The sequence below is a fragment of the Octodon degus genome, unplaced genomic scaffold (assembly GCF_000260255.1).
Source record: "Octodon degus isolate 3935 unplaced genomic scaffold, OctDeg1.0 scaffold00068, whole genome shotgun sequence".
NCBI lineage: Eukaryota > Metazoa > Chordata > Mammalia > Rodentia > Octodontidae > Octodon > Octodon degus.
In genome coordinates, this window is record NW_004524644.1 from 9778363 (window position 1) to 9800246 (window position 21884).

Below are 21884 nucleotides of genomic sequence, written 5' to 3' on the forward strand. Positions count from 1 at the left end.
TAGATTATGGGTTATTTGAGTTTTTTGAAATTTCAGTTCTCTGAAATGTGCACAAAGACTAATATCCTGGTTAGTTGAACTTTTTCTTTATATAAATTGAAAATGTTTTTTTCAAAGCTATGCACTCCTAAGGTGACAAAAATAGCAAATATAAATCCTTCCAAATGGCAGTATTTTAAATAAGAATTTCTTTATCTTAAGCAAGAATCTAAAAATTAGCAAATTTTAATATTTAAACTTGAGAAACCAACAGGCTCAGGGGGCTCACGCCACTTTGGCAGGCCTACCAGGAAGGAACCACAGAACCAGCAGTTAGTGGGGTAAAGCAGGCTCACTTGGACTGGGCTCAGCTGGAAGGAGTCAAACCCAACAACCAGACTCATGCCAGATCCTACCAGTCAAGTTCAAGTTCAATTGATCTAGACCTGGTTATGGGGGTCTAGCCCTTGCAGGGAGGAATAGGATAGAGGAAAGACACAATGAAAAGACAAAAGTTTGGCATCAGGATGACTAGACTGCTGGCTCAGTAATTACTTTTATTAGTTTTAAGGTTATATACAGAAAGTTTTGATCATGTGTCAACATTTGCCCTAGTTAACTCTAAACACAGTCTATTTCTCTGGGAACGAGATAGCTTGTCAATGTAGGAGATTGCACACTGTAAAGCCCTGGGAATGAAGTTGAGCAATTTTCTCAAACTTCAGGTCAAGGAAGCTGATCATGTGGCCACATCCACTTCTTTATATGGTTGCCCATTACAGGACCAAGTCTCCAACACCTGGTGAGCTGAGACATACTTCTGGGGCCAGCCCAGCCCAAGACCCAGAACTACAGGAGCATCATCACAACACAGAGGTGGCAGCAGGGAACTGGGATGAGCTAGTCTCCCTGGAAGAATTCAGGTGAATGAAATGGAGGTGACTAGACAAAACTCAGGAGAACCAATTAAATACAAATTCTATAAGATCTGCTTTGTTATACAGCTATAATGTTTGCTCTTATGGTCTAAAGTACAAACCCATCAGTTACAAAAGCTTGTCAATTTCTCAATTTCACCAGCTGTTATTTGTATTGCTAATTGTACTACTGTAAATTAGAAATCATAGTGCTTTAGCCACATTTTCCCTTGGGTATTAATTTCAGGAGGTGCTTGGGTAACAACTTTAGCAAAGCCCTACACAGATGGACAGAGGACAGTACCAAGCAAAAATGAATATCTCACTCTCAATGACTAGAGAAGACAAAATCTTGGGACTCACACAAAACAAGAATCGCTGAGACAAGAAGGATACCTAAAAACCAGACTCTTCACAGGCTCTGACTGCAGTGACACAGCTACCTACTATCAAACTTTCACAAAAAGGTATCACAGAAATCAAAATAAAAAGTTCTCACTAAAATAGAAAATGACAAAAAGAAAGAGCAAAATGTATTCTCAGACCCTGAGCCCACCCAGAACAAACTCAGGAGACATCAGTATAGAAGAAATTGAAAGCCACACACTTGAAATCTCTGAAATAATAGCAACTGAACTACAGAAACAATTGCAGAAAAGTTTCAGATCAGATCAGAAATAGAGGAAATCAGATCAGATCAGAAATAACCACACAGGTAAAGAAAAAAATAATAATTACAATGAAAGCATTACTAAACATTTCTAAAGAAGATATTGATAAAAAAATGAACACTAGAGAGATGCGCTGCACTGTACCTGCTCTGGGGTTTGGGAAAAAGAACTGAGAGTGACTAAGTCTGAGTGCATGCACTGACCTGGTTAATACTGTGATGTTACTGTTAAGAACTATTAATTTTCCTAATTTTCATGATCATGCTGTCCTTGTTCTTAGGGTAAATGTCATGATATTCCTCACTTCACTGGTGTATATATAATATATAAATTTTCTACATATATATTTTTACACATTTATAAATATAAACATTTTGTAAATATAAATGTTTTGTAAGTGGGGATGCAGGACTTTTCATATATTTGTATGCATAATGGTATATATGATGGCATGTAGATATGTATCTGAAGATATATAAATATATATATTTGACAAACTATAAACATTTAATAAGCCAAGCATGCAGGAAAAAAATAGAAAATAGAAAAATGTTGGAAACTTTGAAGAGAATCTAAATCCCCTGAAAGAGAAAGTAGGTGGAAATCTTGAAGACAAAGAAGTAGGCAGACAGTTCCTGAACAAAACTCCAAATGATTAGGAAATACTACAAAGAATCAACAACTGGGTTCTCATCTTATTGAGAATTTTCTGCACGTCAAAAGAAATCACCAACAGGAGCTGGGGAGATGGCTCGGTGGAATAAGCACTTCCCTGGCAAGTGCAAGGGCCTGAGTTCAATCCCTGGTTCTGCCAAAAAAAAAAAAAAAAAAAAAAAAATAGAAATCACCAACAGAGTGAAAAGACAATGCACAAATTGGGAAAAATTGTAACCAGCAATCACACAGACAAAGGTCTTCTATCTAGAATATATAAGGAACTAAACAAAACATATTGCCTCCAAAATTTAAAGACCCAATGGAAAAATGAGCATGTGAGATGAACACACACTTCTTAGAGGTAGAAATACAAGTGGCAAATATATATGAAAACATGTTCCACATCATTGGCCATTTGAGAAATGCTCATTAAAACAGCATTGAGATATCATCTCATCCCAGAAAGAATATTTATCATAAAGAAATCAACTAATAACAAATGCTGGAGAGTCTGTAGGGATAAAGAACCCCTTGTCTACTGCTGATTGGAATGTAGACTGGTTCAACCACTATGGAAATCAGTGTGTAGACCCCTGAAAAAACTAGGAATGGAAATCTCATTCAATCCAGTTATTCCCCTTCTGAGTATTTTGCAAAACAGAACTGAAAACGTCATACCACACTGATGTATGTGCACCCATGTTTGTAGCAGTATAATTTGTTACAGTCAAATCTTGAAAACAACTCAAATGCTCATCACTTGAGGAATGGATAAGTGAGATGTGGTATTTTTATACAATGGAGTATGATTCAGCTATAAAGAAAGACAAACTTGAAGCCTATAAGTAAACGAACCTAGAGACTATAGTCATAAGTGAAATAAATCAGACCCACATGTGTAAATATTATATTGTCTCCCTAGTGTAAGAACCTGAGAGAAGAAATAAAACTCGAAAGGTATAATAGATAAAGTGAGCAGAAGGATACTGAACTTAACAATTAAACAATGACAATGAGAGAAAGGAGGAAAAGATAGGAAAAAAGGAAGGAGAAAAAACTTGCAAGTATATATATAAGATGATTGTACTTATAATTTCCATCAGTTTTTTAAAAAGCATTTAATGTTTAGAATTTTCACTTTTACTAACTATGCATGCTGATATCTGCAATTTGAGCAAATACATTGAGGACAGCAATGTGTGATACAAAATGCACAGTTGAATGAATACCTCTCATCTTGGTGTTCTAAATGTGTACCATTTCTAATGCTTTATCAATTCTTATACTCTCTTTAAAATAAATTAAAAGAAAAAAAAGACAAGGAAAAAAATTAAGAGTCCTTGAAAGCAAGCGTCAATTTTCGATTTGCTCCCCAGTCTTTCTACATCTGCTAATCTGAGCAACAGATTTAACTATAAATATAGATAATGTAACAACCATTGTTAATTAGCTATTCCTGTTTTGAAAATCTACAGCATATGTATTTTTGTATATTATCTTGTTTCAGTCCTTTTTTCTTTGTTTTTGTTTCTTTTTTTACTCTTCAAAATTAAATTAAATTAAAAATTTGTTTTATTTTCACAACAGAACTCTAAAATATACGGTATACTAAAAATCACACAATTATTAAATAAAAAATTTCCTACAAGTGAAACATTAGAAAACAAAATATTGCAACAAATATTCTAAATTTCATGTTTTCATATATAATATTTAAAATATGTAAACTTTTGAAATTTATAAATGTATGCAATATACTTTATCAGATTTCTAAGAAAGAAGGATCTTTCCAACTTTGAAAAGTTTCTTTATTTAGGACAGTCCCTAGAACACACACTTTGCACTATAACTTTTGGGGGGCATACAGTGAACAAGTATATTTGGTGAGGTAGGAAGGTGGAAGACAGCATTTCATGCGAGTCTCTCAGGCCCTTAAAATCCTGTGGATCTCCTAAAAAATTGAAAAAATGAAATACAGAGAAGGATCTATGTAAGGACATCAGAAAAGATTAAAGAAAAAGATTATAAGCAGTGGAAATAAAATACTGGTTATTTAAATTGGGTCTTCTAAATCTCAAAAAAAAAAAAACATTTTCCCCAAAGAATATTGATATCTCCTTCCACCTGGTGTTTTTCTTTGAGTTTGTACATGGAGAGAATCATCATTTAGCTTATTTTCAGGCTTTTTAGACCAATGAGGAATATCTTAACACAGAAATGTGCACTGTTTTCTCATAAATTGATTTGTTTTATGGCCTTATCTTTCCCCTGAGTCATTACATAGATGTTTAAATATATGTTGCAATATTTCCTTCAGATTCTTTAATTCAATTTCCTACTGGTGATATATATATATGTAAACTTTTAAGATTATATATATATATATATATATATATAATCTTATTCTGAAGAAAAAAATTTCTACTAGAAAATATTAACTAATTTTTGTCAGAATAACATATTTTTTAAATATTTTGTTTAGGATTTAGTATATGAATGTATATTTATAAGCTATAAATTTTGTAAGTCTACCAATATTCTGTATATTTAACAATCACATTATGTTAGTAAGTTGAGAAACAGAAGAATTTAAAGTAATAACAGTAAACGTGTTTTAAATTAGAGATGGAATAAAAAGCAGTGCTTGTATATAGTGATCTTTTTACATTAAGTAATTATATATTTCTTCTTTATTTAATTTAAAAATAAGTTAATGAGTCAGTTAATAACATCCTTATCTTATAGATGCTGAAATTAAGGCAAGGAAGTTGGAAGGGTAGATAATTAAGTTTGGTCATGAATTGATCACAGTTCATTTATCTCCATTGTCTACAAACTTTATGACAAAGGTATAAGGATTTTGCACATTCTGTCAAAAGAATTGTTATAGGGAATATACATATAGGGAATCATACATACTCAGGAACACATACTCTCTTAAATAAAATAATAATTCAAATTGACTTCTAGAGAAGGAACCTTTAAATAAAGAGCTTTGTTTTCAATGTCCTAAACATTTTTTTTAAGTCTTCATTATGCCTTATGAGAGTGTGATCACTCTTAATTGTTTTAAATCCACATTAATTAGATGTATATGATACAGATATATTTTATTGATTCATATCATATAAAACTTATTTTCTATAAAATTCATATATTTTATGTATTTCTGTTTTGAAAATTACTGTTAGATCTTGAAGATATACAGGTATTATCTGTTGACATTTCATTCATGTTGGCTTTAGTTAAACTATTGGGCATAGAAACTTCTGCACAAGAGTATTCAGTTCTTAGCATGGATAGATTTCCTGTTTTAACTAAACTTTTTAACTTTCTGCTATCTCTTCAAACATGTTAACTCAGTAATATCATTAATCAGTATCTACCTGAAGAATTCTCGGCTGGGTGAGTGACACCAATAGTGAGCAAGATGCTCATGTACTTCTAAGAACTTGAAGCAAGGGAGTGGCAAGGTATTTGAAGTAGCAAATAAAATAGAATAAAGAAAATGGCTCATGTATACATCAGAAACCATGAGAACCACACACTGAGACAAGTGTCCTGTCCTGATAAAAAGGACATTAATGTACTGAAATTTTAAAACATAATGTAATATATATATAAATAAAAATAGATATTATAATCACATATATTATTATTTTGAGAATTTTCTACATTCTTGGTATTCTAAAAAATTTATATTCACCTCTTTTATAAGTGTTTTCTCTTTATATATTTATATATTCAAATTCTTATTTTAACAACAATTCAAATATCATTATCTTTTAATTTCAATTAAGTCCAATTTGTCAATTGATTTGGCACATGATGTATGACAGACATTCTCTCCACCACTCTATATCACAGTTTTTCTATAATACTTTCTTATGAAAATGCAAGGGGCTTGGCTTTGAATTTGGCCATATGATTTATCCTAAAATATTTTTCCCGTATCTTAGTAGATGTGGATTTGTGGTGACTGTTCTGCGTATGGATACACAAGTTTTTCCCACAACATCTGTTACAAAGAGTGTCCTTTAAACACTGAAGAATAGTTTTGGCATCTTTGTAAAAAATATAAAGGAATGTAAATGTGTATATATATCTGCTTTTACATTTCAATGATCAATATATCTTCTCATGCTAAAGATATATTACCTTGTTTACTATGTGGAATAGCTAGTTTGAGACTTTGTTTTGCAGTATTAAAGTGAGCTAGCACAAGCCTTCCAAATACATTCTTTTTCAAAATTGTTTGAATACTCAAGACCTTTTGCTCTTCTATAGGATTATTCTTATCTACAGAAAACACAAAACAAAAGGCAAAGCCTCAGCTATGGTGACACATCCCAAAATCATTGCACTCTGTGCAGCTGAGGTTTAAAGATCACAAGTCCAAGCTCAGGCAGGGTAACTTAGTGACCTAGTGAAATCCTGTCTAAAAATTTGAAAAGTTAAATAAATAAGGGCCTATGTTTGATGCTAAGCACAAAAAAAAAAAAAAAAAAAAGCAAGAGAGGAAGGGAAGAAGGAAGAAGGAAGGGAGAAAGGAAGAAAAAAGGTAAGAAGGGAAGGTGACAGGAATGAACATTTCAGGCAGCCTGTACTCTGGGGGGTTGGAGTGGAGTGGAGTATCTGGGGGGGGGTGCTTTTCTGTGTCCCAAGTACATCTTTGTTTCTGAAAAATAAATGTTACAGGCATGTAGAGCTGTTTTATGACCCTTTGTATCACTAAGTAACCTTAGGATAGTAGAGATACAGGATTCTGTCCCAATGAAGTTTCCTTCTTTCTCCTAGTAGCAGAGCATTTTTTGGGTATATTTTCTACACAATGAATGATACCGGTCAGTGAATATTTTCTGTTTTCTCAGGGGATTCAGAATTTTCATTTGTAATTGAAAGTACAATGAAATAGGCAATAGTTTTCTGCTAAAGCTCTCAAGCCCCAATGATTTCCTCTCTGGCTTCTCCCTTCAGCCTTGCGAACAGTAGGAGTGACCCTCTACCACCATCCTGTGTGTGAGGAACTAAGCATTAGAGGTTGATGGTAAATTGCATTTTCAGTCTTCAGTGTTTGACAGGACTGAGCAGCTTATCTAGAGCCTTATTTCTCCCCTCCTACCTTCTGTAATCTCCAAGACACTGTGCCCTGTCTCTTTTGGAATTCAGATAACTTGGCGTTCACACCCTCATCTGGCTTTCAGAAAGACAGGTTACTATCTTGCTTTCTGATTTATGGTGGACTTCGTGAAGAAATTTTGATATTTATTTTGTTTGCTCTTCTTACATTATGGGCTAAGATATTTTTCTGCAGTCTGCATCAAGAACACAAGCAGAAACCCAGGGAGATTTCTTGATCCCTATATCCTGCTTACCTCCCTTCTTTCATCTGTGTTTTAAGACCAAATTAAGTTCTCTCAATATTATTTCTTAAAGGCCTTGGCACAGCATACTGAAGGCATACATATATTTTCAAAATCATTTCTTTGTGCTTTTATTATTTTCCCTGATTCCAGTCACATAACTTGATATTTATAATTTCAGTAAACTAAGGAGCAAGCAGTTCACAAATATTTCACCATAAAAATGAGCCCAGAACTCTGTGGTTAAACAAGATAACTTTTTCCCCTTTTTAAAAAGAACATTTTTAATATATACTTCATTTATTTTTTAAAATAATTTTATTGAGAAACAAATAACAATTAGTTTCAAAACCTATTAGTAGGCCAGTTTCAATAATTAGTACATTGCATATAGTTGTCTCAGTGGTTATTCATTGTACAAGATACAGACATGATATCAATAATTAGTATATGGCATATTGTTGTCTCAGTGGTTATTCACTGCATAAGATGTAGACATGATATCCTGTCCATAAACACTAATAGAACAAATCTCTCTATTCATTGAATTAAGAGAATGTAACTGTATATTTACCTCAACTATTTTGAATATACAGATATAAAATGGTTGTTCATTTCTATTCCTTTTTTTTTGTTTAGTTTTATCAGAGCAGGGTATTCCACTGTCTTTTTTTTTTTTTTTTCTTTTCAAAGTTTTATTGATAAACATATAGCAATGAGACAGTTTCAAATCAAATTGAAAGGCCAGTCTGAACTGCATAGCAAGACACTGTAGGGGTTTTTTGGTTTTTGGTTTTTGGCTTTTTTTTTTTTTTTTTTTTTTTGGAGGCAGGGGTGGAAGTGAGGATTGAACTCAGGCCCTTGCACTTGCTAGGGAAGCGCTTCTTCCACTGAGTCATTTCCCCAGACCCTGTCATTTAAATATTGTAAGTGCGTGAATTCAGAAAAATATTCCAAAATAGCCTAGTAGTCCATAATATTAGTGGATTTTCCGAAAGACTGGAAATGTCAGAAATTGTTGACTTGAGACTTTTGCAGCTCAGCATTCTAATATGGCTTTACTTTCTATACTTCGTTTTTAGACTGTTCTGCTGGATGGTTAAGACCAAGATAAAGCAAGACCTATATAACAAGAAATATAATTTTTGTATCTGATAAGATCAGTCAAATACCCAAGGATTTATCCTGAAACCCTGTACCTCAGTTTGTAGATCCTTTGTCAGTGTCAGGCTTATGGATGAATGACAGCCATTGCTTGACCAATTTTCTCCTATGAAAGCCTGAGAGAATGTTTTCTCTCCATATGACTCTCCTTAGGCACACTCTAAGTCACTGATCTCTTTCCTCTGTGCCCCATAATCTCCTTGATCAGAAATTTTGGGATACAACTGAGTTACATGATGTTACAGTATGAGTTTTCCTATGTCCTGAGTCATCACTGACCTTGAAAAGCTAGGGTCAAAATGCTGGCTGTTCCAGCAGCCCTTCTTTTTCTCTAATTTTTGGTCTGCAAACTTAGGTTGTTAACCCTCCTGAAGAGAAGATTATTCTTATTACCCTACAACATAGGCAGTTGAGCTTAATCTCTTATCTGGCTATCAAACATCTTAGGCATAACATGGACCAGGTATTTTCCATCAAGTATCGATGTCTTACCCTTCCAGTTGCTACAGAAGATGACGAAACATATTAAAAATATAAAACAATATTAAAAAATAGGAATTAACAATTTTTAATATTTTTAAACAGAAGTTTAGAAATCTAACCCTATACAGCATTGTAGCAGGTCAGTTCTGTGACTTTTTTTCTTGTCTCTTGTTTTCATTTATTAGCCTTTCTTTTTTGAACAAACATTCACTTGAGAGAATGTTTGTTCAATGTTTGTCATGGCAACTGTTGGTATGCCATGACAAGCAGTTGATATACAGAAGACCAGAATGACAGGCACTCCAAGCATGACCCTACTATTACACCTTGCTATCTTCAGTGCTGTTGCTTAGTTCACAGGTACCAGCATATATAGTTAGTCAAGGTGAGAATTCTACCAATTAACTGCTAGTTTTGAAAACCTGTTGAAGATTCTCAGGATCATTGCCTTACTCATCTTGTACATATAAATGTATGGCTTTGCCCCTGTCATGTTTCCTAGCTTTTCTCCTTGCCTTCTCTTCGTTGTCTAAACCTCAAGTTCTCGCTTTCTTCTTAATTGTGTTATAATTTTCTGTTTTTATTTTTATTTCTGCTTTTTAGTTCTTATACTATACTATACTATACTATACTATATTTACACATGTGGATCTGGTTTATTTCACTTATGAGTATATCTTAAGTGGCATCCACTTAAATATGAAGGCTTCGAGTTTATTGTTCTTTATAGCTGAGTAATACTCTATTTTATAAAAATGCATCTTTTTCACCCATTCCTCAGTTGATGGGCATCTTGGTTGTTTCCAAGATTTGGCTATCACAAACTGTGCTGCTATAAACATAGGTACACATATATTAGTGTGATACGACATTTTTAAAACAAAATTTTACTTATTTGGTACAGTGTCTCACTGCACAGTTCTGACATTTAGTGATCCTCCTGTCTCAGCCTTACCAGTGCTTGAATTATAGATGTGTGCCACCATGTCTGGTTTCAGTGGCTGGCACAGTGCAGCCAGAGTTCCAGGTCCCACATGGCATGCAGTACTGGGGTTCGAACCTGGGTCCTTGCACTTGCTAGGCAGGTACTGAAACTGTCCAGCTATCTCCCCAGCCCATTTCTAATCTCTTAATCCCTTTCTTACTGAGAAAATTCTGTCTCCATAATATTTCACATAATGAAGATTATACAGAACAATCATTTAGAAATAAAAGATACACTGTTAACTCATATTTTTCTTGACATTTGCAAGTTAAATTTTTCCTGAAATAATGGATACTTTTGTAATTTTTTTTAGGGAAGGGTTTACAGGGTGTTCAGGGTCTCACTACTAGATCAGACTCATAGTGATCTGCCTGTTTACAGTCTTCCAAGTGCTGGGATTACAGGTATGCATCACCAAACGCAGTCTCAATAGCCATCTCAGCATGCCTGGGAGGAGAGGGTTGGCACAATAGGCTGAGGGATCAAACCCCTGGTCTCTGTGCCTGCTTGCAGTGTTTTAATCTGCTGAGCTATTTGGCCAGCCCAATTATTGAGTTTTAAACTGACTTTCTGTTGATGAAATGTTAATCTTAAAATATTATCTATTTGCCGCAAGAGCACCACAATACTCCACGTAATCCTGCAGTGATCCTAAGAAGTTTGGCTGCCTAGATTTACATTTTATATTCATCACTCACATGACTTTCCTCAAATACCTTAATTTTAATTTAACATTTTCACCTGCTAAATGGAGAGCTTACAAACAATATTCATTGAGATAACAGTTGCAAAAGGTTTTAAAAGTACCTCAAACATAAGGTTATAATGTCTATAATACTTAAAATACATGTAACAAAACAACAGTTAATCATTTTGAAAAATTTTGACAGATTGAAAGTATATATCCTGGGGACTACCTGCTCGGGTCCCCCTCCTGTCCCTCTCTCAGACAGGAGTTTTCTTTCCTTCAATAAATACATTCTCATAAAAAAAGAAAAAAGAAAGTATATAGTCTTAATAATGGAATATGCAAATAAATTTAATTTTGATGGACTTTTCTTAAGCGTGAGTGGTAAATGTTAGGATCATCTGTGTCCATTTTACAATTAATACCAAACAAAGATAAACAGACAACATACTTGGTAAGTAAATAAGGATAAACGGAGAAAGTGAAGTTAAAGTAGAATAATAAATATTCTTGCTCTATTTTTTTCATCCTAGCCTGTTAAGTAGCTCATTAGATGAGACAATGGCAGAAATAAGAAAACATGTTAGCAACAAATTACACACCATGGTGTGATATATATTTGGTTGATACACACAATTGGAAAGTTAGACTCACAAAGAAAAATTTAGCACACAGAAACTGCCCATTAATGAATATATAGGGTCTAAAACAGTCAGACCTTATCTGTATATATCCATTTTAGAATTAATTCTCAAAACCATATACAGAGGTCTGCGGAGATGGCTCAGTGGAATAAGTGCTTCCCTGGCAAGCACAAGGGCCTGAGTTCAGTCCCCAGTTCCGGAAAAAAAAAAAAAAAAAAAAAAAAAAAAAAAAGGAGATTTTCTCTGAGTTTGTGAGAACAATCTAGGATATAACATAATGCTACCCTATTATTTTTATACTCAAAGAACACACTATTAGTCACATTTTTATTTCCTAAGATACTCTGCTTGACCAACGGTTCCTGCAATTGTAAAAATTTAAGTCTTAATCTTTTGCATGGCCAACACCTAAAGAAATACGCAAATCATGAGTGAAGTGCACCTTTCCAAAACATGGACACCCTTTTTCTGAAATTATTTTTTTCTCCAGGATTTTTAAAGAATAAAAACAAATTATCACCTTAATGTATTTACTATATTCATGGCTTTCTGCTCAATTTTACTCCTCCTTTTCTGTCACACTTGATAAGAACAGTTACCCAACTCTATTAGCACAGTGTTCATGGCTCTGGCAAATAGGTAAAAGCAGAAAATTGCAAATGTATATAACCAAATTTTAAAATAACAATACAGAGTTCTGGAAAAGAACTAATTATTCTGGTGTTACTTAAGGAATACTATACCTGTGAGGAGGGGCAATGAATCAAACTAAAGAGATGCGAGGTTGGGTATTAGAAGTAGAAATTAGGGTTCAATCTGCTGTAAGGCAGCTATCAGTGGAAAGTCCTGTTGAATAAGGGCTGACTTCATTTCATGCTGTTGTGTTTTGCCAGTTCTGAAAAGAAAAAAAAAAAAAAACATGGTAAACATTACTTCCAGCAGGCACTCACAGCATATTTCACACTGGCCATAATTATGACGTCACAGTTTATCCTTGCACATCCCAAGGAATATCACTTGGTCATGCTGTTACCCGGAAGCCAAAGCCCAGTTTCTACCCACTAAGAGTGTGGGTGTGCACAGGCCTGGTAGTACTGTGCATGAGGCCGACTGTGCAGCGTGCCCTACCAATAGCTGCAGTGTCATGGTGGAAGTCAACGGCCTCAAGATCTGGAGAAAGCTACAAGACTCAAATGTTTTTGCTCTTCTTAAGATAAAGCAAATGCATAGGTCTGGTTTTGTGACCTGAATCTCCTAAATGAATTACTACTGATATTTTCCAATGTCAATTCTTTTCACAAGAATGAACACTTAAAATTTTTAAGAAAATATTGATATACTTAGCTTCTCGAGTGACCTTGCTGATTTAGCAAATCTGGGCCCTTTACATAGCACCATTGCAGTTAAAACTTCAGACCAAGAGGGAATTTCGAAAGGCATGCCAGAGTCCAAGTTGCTATCAGATTTAATCTGCAAAATGGGAATAGCTCTACATCCACAGAACTCCAAAACTGTACACAACTTTCTTTCCGGAAACAGAGTAGTGTTCCCCCTTCACATATAGTGTCAGCTTCCAGGTGTTCTGTGACTGCACATTGCCATTTTTAAGCACAAATGACAGAGCAGACTATAAATTTTATGATTACTCATGGGCACAAAGGAGAAATAAGCTACATTCCTTTCATTAAATGCATTTTATACCTCCCTCTTTTACTTTGGCCTGTCTCAACTAAGATCTGATGCTTCATTTTATGATTAATCAGTAGCTGTCATCCTTAACAAGCGCACTGTGCCAGAGACAAGCGCATCTTACAAGGAGCAGCACCCGGAGTACTGATAAGGACACAGAAGCAGCGAGTCATTTAATCTACACAGCGAACAGCATTTAAAAGCAAAGATTATTAAAAGGAGGAATTACATTGCAAGTGAAGATTAGAACACTATGAATGCTTCGGATAATTGAAGAATTTGAAATATATCTTAAAACAATTCATTCATAGGAAGGATGAAAAAGCTAAGACATTCATTCCTTAGGAAAATAAACAATGCTTGTGATGTTTTATGACAGCTAAGTTATTTGGCTTGTGCAGATCATAGGCTTTTCTGTTGTTTTCATTGATCGTGACTAAAAAGGTATGTGTCCATGGCAGTTTAAAAGTAAGATGTCATCTGCATAACAGCAAAAGGTGAAATGTCCGTGCCATTTACTCTGAAATAGAAATGAGCCAGTGTCAAAGAAAGACTGACAGCATTCACATTTTTATCAGTGAAAGAAACTGAAAACTAAGATAGAATTCATGTGTGAACTAGTAGTGTTACATGCATATTAGAATTGAAAAAATCACAAATTAAAGGCACTTAAATACTTAAGTCTGGAAGCATACATGTGTAATTCAGACAGAACACTCACTTCTTTCTGTATTTTCATGTTCACACTATGTAATAGTGGTTTAATATGAATTTGGATAACAATCATTAAATCATTCTACTCGGTGAATCATACAGATGTTTGAAATCATTTAAATATAAGTTTTAAAATATAGTATTTTTTTTAGTGTAAAGAAGAATTCTACTAATTTAATGAAATTAAATGTTTAAATACGTAATCAGGGGCTGGGGAGATAGCTCAGCTGTCTAAACTCTTGCCTGGCAAGCACAAGAACCTGGGTTTGATGCCTGGTACTGCATGCAGTGCGGGTCCCAAAACCAGACATGGTGGCACGAGCCTGTAGTCCCAGCACTGAGCAGGCTGAGACAGGAGGATAACTGATTCTAATCTGCATAGTGAGACCTCTATTCAATAAAAATAAACAAATAAATAAATAAATAATCAGTTAGTTAAGACCAGTGTGTCTCAGCCAGAATGACCTCCATATACACATTCTCTTTTATGTCACAGAGAAATGTAAAGAGAGAAAGTTTCATTTAAATTTCATTTGCAATAGAGAGTAGTGATGTTAGTTTTGGCAACTAGTACAAACATATAACATTTCTTGATAATATACAATACATTTCCTCCTCTCGTACCTCCCTCCTAAACCTGACTCCCTTTCCTACATACAAGGCTATGCCTTTTATTTTATTTATTTATTTTTGCCTCTCTGAGCCAGGGACTTGCTGTACAGTTCATGCTGGCCTTGAGGTCACTTTGTAGTGCAGGCTGGTCTTGAACTCAAACAGTCCTCCTGTCTCAGCCTTCCGAATGCTGGGATTACAAGTGGTGTAATGTTCAGCCTGTAAGTTTTATTTTTATTAAATTACTTTTATTTCCTTTAAGAAAGGACTCTATCACGGATCTACAAGCCTACTCCTTCTTATCTACTTTTTAATTTATTCATTTTAATTGACATAATCTGAGATTACTAACTAATTGGCTTCCAAATTATAAATCTCTGTAAGTAAAGCTACATTATTTTTTTAAAAAACTGCATTATTTTATTTATTTATTTATTTATTTATTTATTTATTTATTTATTTATTTATCGGAACTAGGGATTGAACTCAGGCCCTTGCGCTTGCCAGGGAAGCACTTATTCCACTGAGCCATCTCCCCGGGCCCTGCATTATCTTTTTTAAACCTCTCTATTCTTTGCAATTTAACAAATATGTGTCCAATTGATATTTGTCAAACAAATAAAAAATTGAGATCTATGCAGAAGAGGATCCCCAAAATATGATTTGTAACACTTTATAAAGAAAAGGAAATAAACGTATTTTATTTATCAGGCTATCTACAGAGCCTTAACTTCTGCCACCTTATTTTCCCTGTTCTGCTATTTTGAAGAATAAGGCCCATCTGTCCAGCTCCTGAAGATACTGAAAACTCAGTACTTAGAAGTTGGCAATATGTTGCATGATACAGCGAACTGGAATTTAAAATTACAAAAATGGTGGTGATTCTTTTTTTTTCATTTTTTAGAGAACTAAAACTAGTTTTAAAAATAATATTAGACACAATAAAGAATTTCACTAAACAAAATGAGAGGAATTCAACAATGCTTGTTATATTGCATATAGTAGTCTTCATAATAGTTGCTCATACTACCAGATATTAGCATGTGTAATCTGTAGAGAAAATTAAACAAAACAAATTTAAGCGTTAGCTATTCCTTTCAGTAGAGCAGTAGGAATCAGAGCAGGACAATTATCCAAACTCTTCACAGGTATATGCATTTTTTCTTCTTTCTCTCAGTTCTCCTTTCCTTCATCCCAATTATTTCTTCCCTTTGGAGTCTCTTTCTTTGCACATGAATTATATCTTTCAGATTTTATTAATCTTTCAGGTTCTTAAACTAGGGAGACAATATGATGTTTACATATGTGTGTTTGATTTATTTCACTTATATGAATGGTGTCTAATTGCGTCCATTTACGAATAAAAGCCCCACGTTCATCTTTTTTAAAACTGTGTAATACTCCATTATATGAAAATACCACATCTTTTTTCATTCAATCCTCAGTTGATGGACATTTGAGTTGTGAGCTGGTAATTCTTAATATATAAGATTTGTTTTTGGGCTGAGGAGATAGCTCAGAGGTCTAAGTGCCTGCCTGGCAAGTGAAAGGACCCAGGTTTTATCCTGTGCACCACATGAAGTGCCGGTCCTCATACCGTGGGCAGTGGGTCACACCTGTAGTACCAGTGCTGGGGAGGCTGAGACAGGAGGATCACTATGGGTTGGAGCTACATAGCCAGACCCTGTACCAAATAAGTAAATACATAAAAGATTTTTTAAAAAAAAGATTTGTCCTGATTATTTCTTGGGCCACATTAATAATGCAGGCACTAAAAAGTACAAGAGGGAGACAGGAGCATCAGAGAGATGCAAAGGAAGAGGAGCAAGAGATACTTGAAGCATAAGATGAACTTGCTTCATGGTGGCTTACTTTGAAAATCAAAATGCCACTGATGCAGGGAATGTGGAGCATCTCTAAAGGTGAGGATGGTCTTTGCTAAAAGTCAGCAAGGAAAGGAGGACTTGAGTCTCACCAACTAACGTTTGCGATGAGCGTAAACAAGTCTAGAAGTAGATTTGTCTCTAGAGAAATAAGCCATTGACACCTTCCTGTGGAACCTGAGAAATTGGAAACACAGCAGACCACAACAAAATTCTGACCTACAGAATGCAAGGATTTTGTGAAACATTAATAAAGCTTTAAATTGCAATAATATCTCATCAATGCAATTATTACATATGTGAAACTTCATACAATTCACTATTCCTGGCAATTAGCATTAGCACTAAAATTATTATTTATCTTACCTTATTCCTATTCAATGTTTTTAAGCAAAGATTAGTTCATGTACCTTCAGTAAATCTTTTGTTTTATTACATTTAACATTTTCATTAAACATATACATTTAACTTATATCTGTTAAATTTTATTTCTACTAGATTTAAAATAGCTAAAACTTTTTTAGACTTAATTTTGATAATATTTTATAAGGTAGTATGGGTGGAAGGTTGGAGGTTAGTATGATGAAATGCTGAAATTTGAATATGAATGGATCTGATCGATATAGGTGATGTAAAGAAGAGCTCCTGTTAAAATGTGTTTGTCTTCAAGAGCATAAGTTACGAAAACCACAGAATATTTACAACTTTTTGTTCTTTGGAATTCAGCTGACTTTTTCTCAGTAACAGGGTTTTGTCTTGGGAGTTAAGAGACTTGGATTTCAGTATTACTTTGGATGTAAGATCTTGTACAGGTCCCTCAGTTTCATACGTAGAAGACGTGCTATTCATCACTGACTCTAAAAAATGCTCTCTTTTGCCTAAGGCAAAACAGCTTTATGCATGTTATGTGTCAAGTTAATACTTCTGGCAAGAGTATTTTCATATAAAAACTGAAAATAAGAAAGTTGGAGCACTCCTCTGTTTTTGAATATGCCTCAGTGGGAAATAATATACACAGTGAAGGAAGTTCTTTTGTTATTGCTTCCTCTTGTTTGCTTGCATTAGTTTTATGTTAGAGATGAACAGTATGTTGCAATCCAAGTAAGTTACTCAGATTTAATCATATAATAATATTTTAACACTATTTTGTACAGATATGAAATAATATGGAATTGTTATTTTTCTGTTGGATGTTTTTGAGTCACTGACTTTGTTTAATACCAACCTGAGGATATCACTTACATGGTAATGCTAAAAAAAAAAAAAAAAACTATATTCCACGTTAATCTAAATATCATACTGTGTACTGTGTGTAGTCTCTTCCCAAGCATGAGAACCATTCGAATTTCTTTCCTTGAGAAAAAATGAAGCTTAGTGATGGTGAGTAACTTGTTTCAGTTGATGGACTTAACCAGGAATGGAGTCTGAACAGGGGCCCAAGTACTCTAATTATAGGATGGAATTGATAGGCAGTGAGCTAACTAATCCTGAGTCCCAGGCTTTAAGCCCTTTCTGAATATTTCCTTCATTTCTAGCCATCTGGCTGCTTTTTCAATCCAGTGATTAAAACTGTGAGAGAAGATATAGAGAGGAGATAAACCTGATATTCCAACGCATAAACAGAAAATTTCTGTTCACCCAGTTATGTTTCAAGCGTTGAAGTGCTCTTCAAAATTTAAGGGTAAAAAAGTTTTAAAATTTTCAAAAGTGGAGAAAGGCCGATAGAGATAGAGAGATAGGGACACCAGCCCACTCAGAAGATCATAAATCAAATTCTAGGCCCACAGGGACAAGGTCTCCATACTTTTAGCAAACATTTCAGGATTGAATACCAAAGATAAAATTTACTCATAGACTTCTTCACAATTGTCATTAGGATCACATTTGCTATACCACGAATGAACACGTTTTGTCACTTTGTAAATTTAGCATAGATAATTGCTTTATTCTCAGCAAAATTAAATGATTTTCATGCTGTACTAAATATTAAACTACTAGAAATTTTTAAAAAATTTTTTTTCTGTATTTTTAGGGAAGGGTCTACAGGGTACTCAGGGTCTCATTAATAGATTGGACTCATAGTGATCCACCTGTTTACAGCCTGCCAAGAACTGGGATTACAGGTGTGGGCCATCACATCCAGAATCAGTTGGTGGTCTCAGCAAGGCCCGGGTGCATGGCAGGCCCAAAGATTGAACTCAGAACTCCTGCGCCTGCTTGCAAGTGCTTTAATCTGCTGAGCTATTTGGCCGGCACTAAACTACCAGAAATTTTAACACTGCTTCTTGGGATGAATAGGTTAGAAATTTTGTGTTGATTATTATGATATTATAACATGAATAATCTTATATTTCTTGTTCTAATAATGTGAAATATCATGTTTGGCCCTGAAACTTAAGTTTTCTAAATGCTGATAGAAGATGTGCAAAATAAGAAATAGATGAGGTACAATGAACCTGTATAGAAAAGGTCATGAAAATGTATTGCTCGGAGAGTCACATTGCCATTAATCTCTTTCAGGATAGTTCCACACAGTTCAACATGTTTCTTCTATCATTCTTGACACTTTGGAAAGCAGTTCTGGAAATCCTCTACCAGAAGTGTTCTAATCTAGGAGAGATGTTGCTGCCAAATTATGTGCAGTGGAAGGACAGGCTGATGCAAATAGAAAATAGATGTTCTTTCTTCATCTACTGTATTTATACAGTCTGGCCCTATGGGATTCCTGGCCTTCCTCAAAGTCCAAACATATTTCATTTTATTTGTTTGTTTTTTGTTTATTTGATTCAGGGTCTCATTAGGCGCTTTGTATCCATAGTGATCCTCCTGCCTCAACCTCCCCAGCAATGGGATTACTGGCCTGTACCACCATGGCTGGTGTGCTGGGGCCTGCAGGGCATGCTGTGCTGGGTATCAAACCTGGGTCCTTGCAATTGCCAGGCAGCCACTCAGACTGACGAGCTAACTCCTCAGCCCAAAAATGTAAGTAAAAGATCAATGTTTTGATGGATTCCTGAATCTAAAGCAGCCATGATCATGCAAGTAAGGCTATTCAAGAAAGCAAACCTTTAAAAGTGCTTCACAAAGTAGCAAGAATGGCAAGATAAATAGGCTTCAAGTGAGGTGGAATATTTTAAGGGTTATTCATGGCAATGTTTTTAACTACAATAAATATTGTTTTAAAATTTTCACTGCATGGCACAATCTCACTTTGTGTGTGTGTGTGTGTGTGTGTGTGTGTGTGTGTGTGTTTTGGATTGTGACCATGTAGTTATGAGTAGTTACCTTTCGTGCAGATGCAGGTAATTAGACACTATTCTCCTTATTGAAAACTTTCTTACAAATGTTATTTCTAAAAGAAGGAGTTAAGGGTCAGCCAGATCACTCACCAGACTAAAGCACCTGCTTAGGCAGAATGCAGGGACTGGGGTTTAATCCCCAGTACCACAAACTGTGCAGGCCACACTCCCAGGGCACACTGAGCCAGGGATTGAGACTGGGTGTGGTGGTGCTTGCCTGTAATCCCAGGGCTTTGGGAGGCTGAAAAATGGGAAGGATCACTGGGAGTCCATTCTGTGTAGTGAGACCTTGTTCTAAATGCATAAAAAAAATTAAAAAAGGAGTTGTGTAGAACACTTGGAATTCTGAGCCTGTGAAATGATAATGAATCTTTAAAATCTCTGATTTCTACTTATCTATGGTTGGTAACAGTATATACACCTAATAGTTCCAGAGACTCTAGTACGCATGCTTTAGTGTTTTCCTATTGAATTTAAGAGCACTGTCATCCCTCCCATTTTTATTTCATGTGTATGAGTCATGAATTTAGAATGTTACTAGATTTCTGTCAATAAAGAATTTAACTGTGTTTTCTTGTATACATTACAGGACTGTTACTGATTGTTATGACTTGTATTTCAGATGTTGATCTTGGGAAAAGAAATTAGTCCACTGCTTGGAACTATCACAGTTCAGGGTGACTGAAAGAACTTAGGGAGACAGAAGCCCCTCCCTAGGAGTAGATGGCGGCACCAAAGGAAAGGCAGGCTGCTTCTTCCTGCTGCTGTTAGTGGATGGCTTCTCCCTGGGATGCCTCCTTACCTTGCCACTCCATCTTGGAGGCAGCATCTGTCCGCTGAGTCTCTACAAACTGAATGAGATTAACCTTAATGTGTAAAACTTTGGGTGTAAAGTATTTTGTCTCAACAATGAGAAAATTAACTAAGACATTTATACACTAGTAAATTATTCTATTTAAAAAAAAATCCATAGGGCTGAGGATATATCTCAGCAGTAAGTGCCTTCCTGGCAAGCACGAGGACCTGGGTTTGATCCCTGGTACCACATGTCATGCCACTCCCAGCACCCCGGAACCCTGGACACACTGTGCCAGTCCCTGAAACCGGGCATGGTGGCACACAGCTGTAGCCCAGTGCTTGGGAGGCTGAGACAGGAGGATCACTATGAATCTGAGCTTAGTGAGATCCTATACCTAAAAAAAGTTAAACACATTTTCAAATCTATATATTAAGTGGCATGGCTAACTTCTGAATAAAACAAAATTGAACAGAACAAAACAGAAATAAATGAAAGATCCTACTTTCAGCTTCACAATTCTATTAAACATGTCATGTCTTCACAATTCTTGACAGATAAGAGGCAAGCATTACTGGGTTTACACCTCTGTGAACAGTGAGACCTGGAGTGATTATTTTTGACAGGCTCTAAAATGAAAAAAAAAAAAAAAGAGTTTGTCACATTCAGTAGGATTTAGCTGTAGTACTTGTTGAGTTTCAATAAATAACTGATAACATTTACGGTTTTGTTTAAAAAGTATACTATAAAAACTAAATTAGAATGCATTAAATTCTAATGAACACAAAATTAAGTAGACATTACATTGACATATGTTTCTAACATTTTCAGTAGGAATTTGTCATTGCTAGGAAATGTTTTCTGTATTTTCATTATATATTTTGTAATTAAGAAAGTGCAGAATCTTCCCTTAATCTACAGTTTATTTAATTTACATTGTTAATTTTATTTAAGAGTACAGCTCAGTACCTGCTGAAGAAATTAGAAATTAACAACATAGGACACATCAATATAAAATCATAAATATTTGTATTTTTGGTAATTCACGGCACTATGTTCTTCATTTTACTATGAATTTTTCTTAATAGTTTTAAAAAATAACAGGTGAATTATCCAAAAAAATCTCATAAAAGATATGTCATTTAAAAGGCATTTTACCAATAAATAGAGTATGAATTACTTGTCAGTATATGTATGTATTGATACTTCTTTAATGTACCCTTCACTAACTAGATTTTAATTAAATAAGGTAAAAAGAGTTTTCTAGGCTATATTATGTTTTTTTTTTTTTTTTTTTTTTTTTTTTTTTTTTTTTTTTTTTTTTTTTTGGCAGAACCAGG